Here is an 11,623-nt window from a genome sequence, read left to right as displayed (position 1 = left end):
AAAAGACTCCGAAATCCTTCGAGAGCCTTCATCAGAATCCAGCAGCCATAAACTTCATCACTCTTCTTCCGTAATGTTTCTGTGTCCATTCCTATTTCCTTCATCAACCAAATAAGAGAAAGACTTCTCTTTGTCTAATCATTTAGTAAAAAAAAAAAATTATCCCCGACCCCCCAAAGTCCCCTCCCGCTTCTGTCTCCCGCCCGTCCCGGCCCTGGCCCTGGCTCAGTCCCCTGACTCACCTCAGCCACGCGTGCCCGGGATCTACAATACTTGCTACCAGTGGACCTGTACTTAGACAACAGTCGTAGACTGACCCGAGAAGCAGGTCAGATTTAGTGGATATTGCATGCATACAAATATTAACATAAAAATTGCATTATATGTATATATATATATATATATATATATATATATTTATATATATATATATACTGTATAATGTATATATATATATACATATATATATATACATATATACATACATTATATATATATATATATATATATATACACATATATATACATACACACAAACACACACACCTATATATATACACATATATATATATATATACATATATATATACATATATATATATATATATATATATATATATATATATATATATATATATATTGAAATAAATAGTACTATTACAAGAATGAATACTCAGCGACATAATTATCAATAAGAACAAGTTAGAAAGTGAGTTTTGTATATAAATGCAATGAATATACGAGAAAGTAATTTAAATAAATTTGAACACACACACACAATATATATTTATATATATATATATAATATATTTATATATATACATACACACACAATTATATATATAATAATATATATACATATACATATATATTTATATACATATATATGCATATAATATATTATATATATATATATATATATTCATTATATAAATAATATATATTTATTATGTAGATAATATATATATTTATTGTATAAATGATATATATATTATATATACATATACATATATATATATATTGTATCCTCAACTGGTGTTGAAAGCATACATTTTACAGAAGTCGGGATGGTTAATCCAAACTCGTAGAAAGTTCCTTTCCTTTATTCAAAGGATTCACTTCTTTCACAGTACACTGGTATTAACTACATGTCTTTTCTATTTTATACAGTTAATTGTCTCTATCACTAGCCTTTTTGCACAATACTTGTCATCGCACCAACTGCCGGTCCTGCCCGGTGCGTCTCAGTTTGGTTCGGCGGAAACGCTAGACATGCAAAATTTCCAGGTGCTAGCAATTGTACTTACACTGTTTTCAATGGGAGTATTCGGCCTCCCACAACCAATATTCTCATACGTAATTACTAATTACATCCCATTTATTTATTACATAATATTTCCAAGGGGGAAAAGCTCGTTGTTATTGGGTTGTTTTGTAATGTTATGAGTTGGTGGTCGACTGCACTTATAAGCGTGCGTTCGTGTGTGTGTGTGTGTTGCCTGGTGGTCGCGATGCTAGAGATTGCTTGGGTCAGCGAGATGTGTGTTGCATTGGACCTCGTGATGCTGAGTCGGCGTTTGTTTGAGAGGAGTGCCTAGGTCAGCGTTTGATGCTTGTGGTGGACAGTGAGTGAGGAAGTGGGTTATATGACTAGGGTTATATTACGTATATATGGTACGTATACATATCGCTCTCGCCCTGGGGTTAGGTGGCTCCCGGCACCTAGGTTATATGGTTTACAAAAGTATTCATATGGGTAATACATCGAGAAATTTTTTAGAGACACAAAATCCTGGGTGATTAAATGTGAAGATGGGGGGGGTGTTGTTGAAGTGAATCTGAGGTCCCAAGGGGGATCATGAACTGTAAATAAGGGTAGCGATGTTGTGTCTCAGAAGTGTAACGTTGTGTCTCACCAGATTACATGTTATATTAAATATCATATGAAAGGTTTCACTATATATTTGATAACACTGTCAGAATTCACATTTCTCAATGTTCTAGTGTTCATGTGTTATGTCACACATCACTGTAGGGAATCTCATCTTCAAAAACTGCTCATTGGTCAGTTGGGTGTGTCACTTAACACTTGTTATATTTCACAGTATAAATGGGTTTTCGTAAGAATTATTATATTATTTAAGATATTGGGTGAGACACAAGAATAAACTTAATCTAGGTTTACAGTAAATCGGGAATGGGAGTTGAAAGGTTGTGGAAGGTTTTACTTCGTGCAACAGAATTTGGTCAATATTACCAGTATAAAGAGAATGATTAAGAGTGAAAGGGCTGTGGAGGTATATGGCAGTACCTGTAGTGTAGGTCAAGTGAGTCCATGTCAAGAGTAGTCGATGTTTAAGGTGGGTAATTAATGATGTATTTCATTTTGGAGGATGAAGGTTATGTCTCAGTGAATGAGGATATGTTTATCTGACTCTCGCTAAGGTTATATTGGTCGGAAGGAAGTGGAGAAGTTTCATTAGATATGCGGAAGGGAATTTAGAAGTCTACTTTGTAACCTTATCAACGTAACATTGTAAAAAATTTTGAGAATGCAAACTGAAAACGGCTGTAACTGCTGTCGACTTCAATGGAACATGCATTCTGAATGGCCTTTACCCCCAAATGTGTGTATATGTATACGTATTAGGATATGTACATATACGTAAAGAGTCAATGAAAGGTCATCTAAAGCCGCGTTCACACTTGTTGCATTTCCACGTATCCGCCTGCTGTATACGGAAACGCAACAAGTGGGTACAATACCCTGTTGCACCGTATTGTATCACTAGGTGGTACGCAACGATGATACGTAGAAATGCAACAAGTTTGGACGCGGCTTTAATGGGCTATCACATTGGGCTTCCATGGGGTCCGACAGCGCCGACAATTGAGAGTTCAGTGTTTCAGCTCGTAGTCCCTACGGACCTTATTTCTAAAAAAATTTAAACTCCTACACGATTCCCCCATTGCCGCACACCTTGGCAAGGAGAAATACCTTACACAAGCCAGACTACACTACTTCTGGTTAACCATGAGGAGGGATATACACTCCCACATTAATGCTTGTCATTCCTGTGCGACTTATAAAGGTCATATCAGCGGCCATGTTCCAATCTTAATTTATCCTACCCTTTGTAAACCAATAGACACAGTAGCTGTTGATCTTAAGTTACTACTTACATACAGCAGAAACCAATACCTCTTTGTGCCGACCATTTTTCACGATTCTGTAATCTTCTTCCCCTCTTTCACTACACCCAAAAACTCTGATTTCAGACAACAGGACTGAGTTCAATAATGAGATTATTTCGAATATTTCTGATTACTTTCAAATCACAAAATGTAATACTATTGCTTATCACCCTAGTTCAAATGGCTTAGTTGATCACCAAAATAGAAAGATTCTCAATGTTCTTTGATATCTTGTTTCTGATCTTCACCGTTCTTGGGATGGATATGTTTACATGATTCAAGCTTGTATTAACAGTTCCATTAACAGATCAATGTCGACATCACCTTATTTAGTCCTCTTTGGCTCGGATAAGATAATCCCATATGACCTTCTTGTTTCAGAATTACCTCCCATTTACAATTTCAATGATTATGTTAAGGTCAAAGTAAGAAAAGTCAATTTTTTTTTTTTAATTCATAATGCTCCTCATCTGACTAAGGACGAAATAGTCCGTCTATATAATAAATCAGCCAGAGCTTGTACCTTTGAATTTGGAGACATTCTTTACACCCTTAACCACATCTCCACCTCGAAGCTCTCCCCTAAATTCTCTGGACCCTATCGTATCACTGGACATGAACCAAACAACAAAGTCCAAACACTCAGGTTGCACAAGCTTACAGAAACCGTATTGCACAAAAATCATATCAAGAGAGTTTCCCGTGGTCTACACATAGAGACTGTTCCTTCATCAGTTAATACTACCCCTACAATAGAGAATCATCACCAATACTTTCCACTGATTTCTCCTATTCCTCTCCCACGTTACAATCTTCGCAGTCGAGCCACGGATTCATAAGAGTACGTTTTACCTAGGTGAACGGAAATAATATATACTTCCACATGTTCTTAAAATTAAGTTCATTTTATTTTAACTATTAGTATTTCCCGATACCACCATTGTTCAAACACTATGTGTATTTATCTGTATGTCCAAAATCCTTGTGTTACTTCTTATCATCCTTAAGGATTAACCTCACTGTGGTCAGTGAGTGGTACCTGAGCCGAACATCTGTTGCAAGATGATTGAAGGAAATATTCAATACCTTAGATGTCCAGCGTGCACACGCACACATGCATGCATTAGGTACAGCACGTCAGATTCGACCTCTCCAGAAAACTCCCGTGGGACCGCCTATTGTGTCGTACCTCACCGTGGTTATTCGGTCGAGTGCGGAAGGACAGCTGCGTACGCCATTGCCAACTGCATGTCGTCATACGATCGATATAATTTTCAATATATGTTTTATGCTTGTATATGTATTTAAACTATGCATGAATACTGATTGTCCATATTCAGTTCAGGTATTGTACATTGTAGAAGTAGAGTAAGCAGTAGATAATAGAGAATGAATTACATATACATCTTTTTCCTTTGGCAACAGGCACCATGTAAATATATATGTAAATATCACCATTGGCAACCGCCGGTGTTTTCCTCGTGAAATTATTTAAAATATTGTTCGGTCTAGATGGTGAGATTAAAGAAAACAAACCACTTCGTTTGTCTCAATGCCTCCAAACCCAATGTAGACTACAAACAAATCTAAAGCAGCAGCAACAACAACGAGAATAACAGAAACCAAAATAACAACAACAGAAACAGCAACAACATCAACAAACGTTTGGTATCAGAAGAAAGATGAGAAGAAGAAAAAAAGTTAATGGTAACAAGAGACTCAAGGCTTCACTAGACTGTAAACAGACAGCAAATTAAGGTAAATTGCGAAAAAAGACAAGATGGCAAGGTCATATAACGGATTACAGGAGGCAGGACGGAGACAGGTGGCAACTGAGGTTACCACCTGAGACAGCTGATCCTAGTGTTGGTTGCCAACGTCTGTGGTACCGGCTGGGACCGGCTGGGACCTCACCATCAGCTGGCGACAAAGTCAACTCAAGCCAGCTGGCGCCAAGATGGGTTTGTCATAGTTGGCGTCAGGACCTCATTCGACACAAGTCAAATTTTACTGACTATTTCATTATCATTTTTCTATCAATATATTCATACTCTATATACCTGTACACGCAGACGCACACACAACACAAATACACACACACACACACACACACACATACACACACACACACACATATATATATATATATATATATGCATATATGTATATATATATATATGTGTGTGTATGTGTGTGTGTGCCTGTGTATATATATATATATATATATATATATATAATATATATATATATATACACACACACACATATATATACACACATATGTGTGTATGTGTCTCTGCGTTTCATTGATTAATTCTGCTATTCATTCAGTTATTCATTCATTCATGCATTACTTAATTCAGCTATTTATTAATTCTCAAATTTTCTGTGGGGTAAGCTGTGTTTCAGAGGACGTGTACGTATGCATGTACATATATACATCTTTTCAGTCTTTACCCCTAATACGAAGTGGCTCAGCATGACAGCTTTTGTCGATGCCTTGGGGGCAAACGCTCCAGACGCAGGCGCCACAGTCCGCTCAGCCACCTGTTTTAAGGTGTACACTAGGTTAGCATGCTACTTACTTTTGCTACTTCGTTTAAGAAGAAACGACTTCGGTTACAATACTCTATAGATTTCCGTAAGAACATCTCAACAATATTCCTAATCTTCGTATAGGTTTAGCTTCTCATAGTTCGTCATTCAGCTTCTAACTGTGTAACACAAGAGTAATTTGACATTTGAAATTTTAAATCCAAAAGATCGTAACAGAAGTCGTTTCTACTCAAACGAAGTAGCAAAACGAAGTAGCAAAACCAAGTAGCATGCTAGCGAGAATTGCCTAGTGTGACGCCACCTGACACCAGGCAATTTTATTCAGTTTAAGGGGGGCACTGCCTTGAAGGGGCGAGACCCCTTTGGACAAGCTGGGGTCCCGATTGATCAAGGGTACGTTCAACGCGGGGTCCGCCCAAGCGCAGAATGAAATCGTCTGAAACTGTGATACAACTTTAGTATATAAAGTGAGACTGATTATCAACTCTTGCTGAATTGTAAAATCGATTTAAGTGTCTTAGAAGGCTACCCTGGCATCTCTTTTTAAGATCATAAGAACATAAGAATGAAGGAGACTGCAAGAGACCATAAGGCCTATACTAAGCAGTTCCATGTCTATTACCACCTGTCATCCCCATGCATAAACTTGTCTAACCTTTTCAAGTACATGGTTACTAAGTCTATTCCATTCGTTAACCACTTCACTGGTAAACCAATTCTTTCCTATTTTCTTCTTAAATCTAAATTTGTCCAATTTAAATCCATTACTTTGAGACCTGCCCTGTGGTTTATTATGATGACCTTGTTTATGTTATCCTTGTTAAAGCTTGTGACCCACTTGAACACCTCTATTAGATCACCCGGCACTTAACGTCTTTCCAGAGAGTGTAAGTTGAGGAAAGGAGTTAGTATCCTTTGGAGTTCGCCTGTAGGCCCGGTGTTTTGGTCCCTGCCAAGCTATTTCATTCAGTCGTACAAAACCCATGTCACAGTCAAGAGGACCTGTTTCTCAACCACTCCACTCTCGCAAGTAACTCTAAAGTTACTCTGTTACCATTTTCAGACATAGGTAACTCTAGTGTATCTAAGTGAACTCTTTCTCAAGGGTTCTGTGGTATAGGATATGATAGCATAGGAGCAGGCTTAAGTGTATTTCCTTATATACGCGTACTTCTCCTACCGTTAGATGATTTTAATAAGTTGCGGGGTTGGAGAAAGAGGAAGGTTGTTCTGACTGTTACCAGGAAACACGCGTACTTGTCCTGTCGTCATGTGATTTTATTAATTTGAGGGGATGAGGGGGGGGGGGAAGAAAGGCATAACCCTCCGGAACCCGTGTCAACGGTCGCGTGAGTCCGTTACTCTTTGACGGTACCCGGAAGACGACTTGACGTCACGTCGTGTGCGTTCACGTCGTATTTTTCACCTTGCTTGGCCTTTGAAGTTCTCACCTCGGTGCTGCTGGCAATCTATTATACCAACAACATAATAGCAAGAAATTTAATAGAGTGCAGTTTGATTCATACCACTAGTAATCAAAATACCAACCTACATAAAGGCTTGTACAAACTTGATAATTTCATTTGTCAAGAAATTAGTAAGATAATATCATGTAAAATGTAATTCAACAAATTGACTTAATGTCGCCCTATATAAGTAGTAGAAACAGTGACCCTTGGCGAATGTGACCTGATGTCGCCCGACCATCGTAAGATAATTGACAATGACCTTCCGCTCTCTTTGGCGACTGTGACCTGATGTCGACCATCGTAAGATAATTGACGATGACCTTCCGCTCTCCTTGGCGAATGTGACCTAATGTCGCCCGACCATCGTAAGATAATTGACCATGACCTTCCGCTCTCTAGGGGGTAATTGGTCGGTATGCTTATTCAAAACTGTCCTGGTTCCTTTGTATTATGTATATAATGCCTATGTATTCCTATCACTATGTACTTGTTGCACTGAAGATGTAATATACGAAAGCGCTCTGCTTCGTTAGTTTCTTTTTCCAAGTGGTCTACTTTGCATATAATATATATATATATATATATATATATATATATATATATATATGTATATACAAAATATAAAATACAAGCTTTCGGTTGAGTCATACAACCATCTTCAGGTAAGTAAGATTACATATACAAAACTGGAGTATAAATACAAGTAAAAAAGGGGAACTAGGAGAGTTAGGAGTCAGGTATCCTAGTTCCCCTTTCTTGCTTGTATTTAAACTCCTGTTTTGTATATGTAATCTTACCTGAAGATGGTTGTATGACTCAACCGAAAGCTTGTATTTTATATTTTGTGTTATTTTTTTTTTCGATACAATAACATCATGGATCTCGGAAGTCTTGTGTTTGACCTCCCCTCAAGAATCAAACAAACTATTAGAAAAATTGAGAATATCACTAAGAAGATAGTGGATATTGAATTAGCTCTGCTCTTCAATCGAACATGTTTACAAGAAAACTTACTGCCCATTTATACTAATATATGTATATATACATGTATATATATATATATACATATATACCTATATATATACATATATATATATATATATATATGTATATACATATATATATATCGTGATATCATGACAGGTGTATGAATGGTAAGAATGGAAAGACACGATTGGAAACAAGAGACTTTATTCCTGACCGGTTTCGCCTTTCAAAAAGCCTCGAAGGCGAAACAGGTCAGGAATAAAGTCTCTTGTTCCCAATCGTGCATTTCCATTCTTACCATTCATATATATATATATATATATATATATATATATTGTATATATATATATATATATATATACTGTATATATATATAATATACACACATATATATATATATATATATATATATATGTATATATGATGTAAGCGGAGTAGGAAACACAGGAGTCCTGGTCTTGAGTTTATTCCTGACTAGTTTCGCAGATATGCTTTATCGGGAGCCGGGGCAACGACGCCTGACCTGAGATGCCAAATCATTTAACAAGTCTCTTCTTTTGTTTACATGTATAACAATTACTCATATCACCTACCATTGAATGAAAAAACCAATATGCATTTAGAATATTCCATGTTGACATACTTGGGGTATTGGACAGCTTCCGGTATATGCTGATTTTTTTTATTCAGTACGTGACAACACGGTAGACAACACCTTGTGAGTCACGAGATAATGGAAATAGTATAGAGTACGAAACTTGAGTTCGGCCTTGGGGTAGGCCAACATCAACTGTGGGTTGCTTACGAGCTGCTGCCGCACCTGGGTCAACCATCTTGTTCCCCCTGGATACCAACATAACCCGGTATTCAGTTGAAGGCCATATATGCCTTGCTTTTCAAGTTTCTGCAGAAGCGTGGGTATAGATAGATATATATATACATATATATATATATATATGTATATATAATATATATATGTATATATAGAGAGATTTATATACAAAGGATTACAAAGGAGGAGCATGCCGACAGGAGACCTTTTGATCCATATCTAGTTCGGATGCGAAAAAAAAATCATATTAATAATGAAATAATAAATAAAAACTATAATAATGTAAATAACAAATAAATTACATAAAGAAATGCATAGGTATAGTTAAATAGTAAACAAACAGGTAAATAGTAAATAATAATAAATTGACATATAACTAATAATAAATGAAAATCAGACAGACAAATGATAACAGAACAAAAACAAATAATATAAGATAAATTATAATCATTACAGCATCTTAGGTATTTATCTAAATGATTCTTAAAGCTTCGAACTGAACTACATTGCACTACCTGTGCAGGAAGTTTATTCCATTCATTAACTACACGGTTGGCAAAGTTGTTTCTACCTACTTCCAAATTGAATCTATTTCCGGACAGTTTGAGACCATTGTTTCTTGTCTGATTCTCATTCAATGTGAAAATTTGGTCACTTTTGATGTTGTCAATTCCCTTTAAAATCTTAAAGACCTGTATCAAGTCACCTCTGAGTCTACGCTTTTTTAGGGAAAACAGATTCATATGTTTTAGTCGATTTTCGTATGATTTATTTTTGATATTTGGAATCAGTTTTGTGGCTCGCCGTTGTACTTTTTCCAGTCTGTCAATGTCTTTAATGAGATTCGGTGACCATACGGAAACAGCATATTCCAAATGTGGACGAACTAACGATTTATATAGCTTGTTAATGAGTGATGGACTTTTGAAATCAAAAGATCGCGTAATCAGTCCCAGAATCTTATTTGCTTTCTCAGAGGCTGAAATACACTGCTTGGATGGTTTGAGGTCGTTACTGATAATTACGCCGAGATCTTTTTCACTATCCACTTATGTTAACGAATTTCCAAATAACTTGTAATCGTACTTACTGTTATTTTTACCTATGTGCATTACCTTGCATTTACTTGTGTTAAATTTCATTAGCCACTTATCAGACCATTGCTGTAATTTATCTAAATCTTCTTGAATATCTAATTGGTTTGAGTGATCATTTGCCACTCCGCACAGTTTTGTGTCATCAGCAAATTTGGAAACAGTAGATTTTAGTCCATGGTCTATATCATTTATATATACTATGAATAGAAGTGGCCCAAGAACGGAACCCTGAGGAACTCCACTTGCAACACTTTTCCATCCAGAAGTTTTTCCATTTAAAACAACTCTCTATTTTCGACCATTCAACCAATTACTAGTCCAACCTAATAGGCTACCACTTATTCCATGCAAAGCTAATTTAGTAAGTAGTCTTTCGTGTGGGACGGTATCAAAAGCTATATGTATATGCATATATATATATATATATATATATATATATATATATATATATATATACATACATACATACATATACCAATGCTTTTTCCCCCTTACAAGGGAGGTAGCCAAAAAGGGAAAGGCATAAATTCATTTCCACCCATTCCATCCCTGAATACACTCCACACCCCTCCACCCACCCTCTTATCTGAGCACCTCCTGGATGACGGATCATCCCTGCACCTTGTCCACTGCCCTGGGTCAGAAGCAGTGTCGCAAGACACAGCACATTCACAGCAAGGCCGCTTCATTAAATCGGTGACCCCCCCCCCTCTCCGTCCCCCCATTGCATAAAAGGAGAGGACGGGGAGAAATCCCTTCATACTCTCCCAAACTCTGCCACCAAGTTCCTCAATCCCTCCTCCGATCTTGCCACAAGTGCAGTGTCGTCCGCAAACAACAGCTGGCTCACCTCCCACTTCTCTCCATTTTCTTTAACCATCTTCAATGCCTTGCCCACTACCCTTGCATTTACCTCTCGCACCACCCCATCCATGTATAAGTTGAACAGCCTAGGTGACATAACGCATCCTTGACGAAGTCCCACCTTTACCTCGAACCACTCACTCTCTCCATTTCCAATCCTGACACAAGCTGTACTACTCTCATAAAAACTCTTGACAGCTCCCAGAAGCTTTCCTCCTATCCCGTATATCTGCATAACCTCCCACAGTGCCTTTCTGTCTACCCTATCATAAGCCTTTTCCAGATCCATAAAAGCCCAAAAAATATCCCTCCCCTTTCCTATAGCTTTCTCACATATCTGTCTTACCACAAAGATCTGATCTACACAACCTCTACCTGTCCTAAATCCACACTGTTCCTCACCAATTACTCCTTCTGTTCCTCTCCTAATCCTCTCAATCAAGATCTTCCCATAAGCCTTCCCAACTACACTTAACAAGCTAATCCCTCTGAAACTACTACATTCACACTTGTCCCCTTTTCCCTTGTAAAGAGGAACTATACAGGCACTCCTCCAGTCCTCCGGCATCCTACCCTCTCTCCAGCAAACATTAAATAACCTCACCAACCAGTCCACCATCACT

This window comes from Oratosquilla oratoria, unplaced genomic scaffold (assembly GCF_046742065.1).
Source record: "Oratosquilla oratoria isolate Oo_2021 unplaced genomic scaffold, ASM4674206v1 SCAFFOLD96, whole genome shotgun sequence".
Lineage (NCBI taxonomy): Eukaryota > Metazoa > Arthropoda > Malacostraca > Stomatopoda > Squillidae > Oratosquilla > Oratosquilla oratoria.
Note: the sequence above shows the minus strand (reverse complement) of the source record.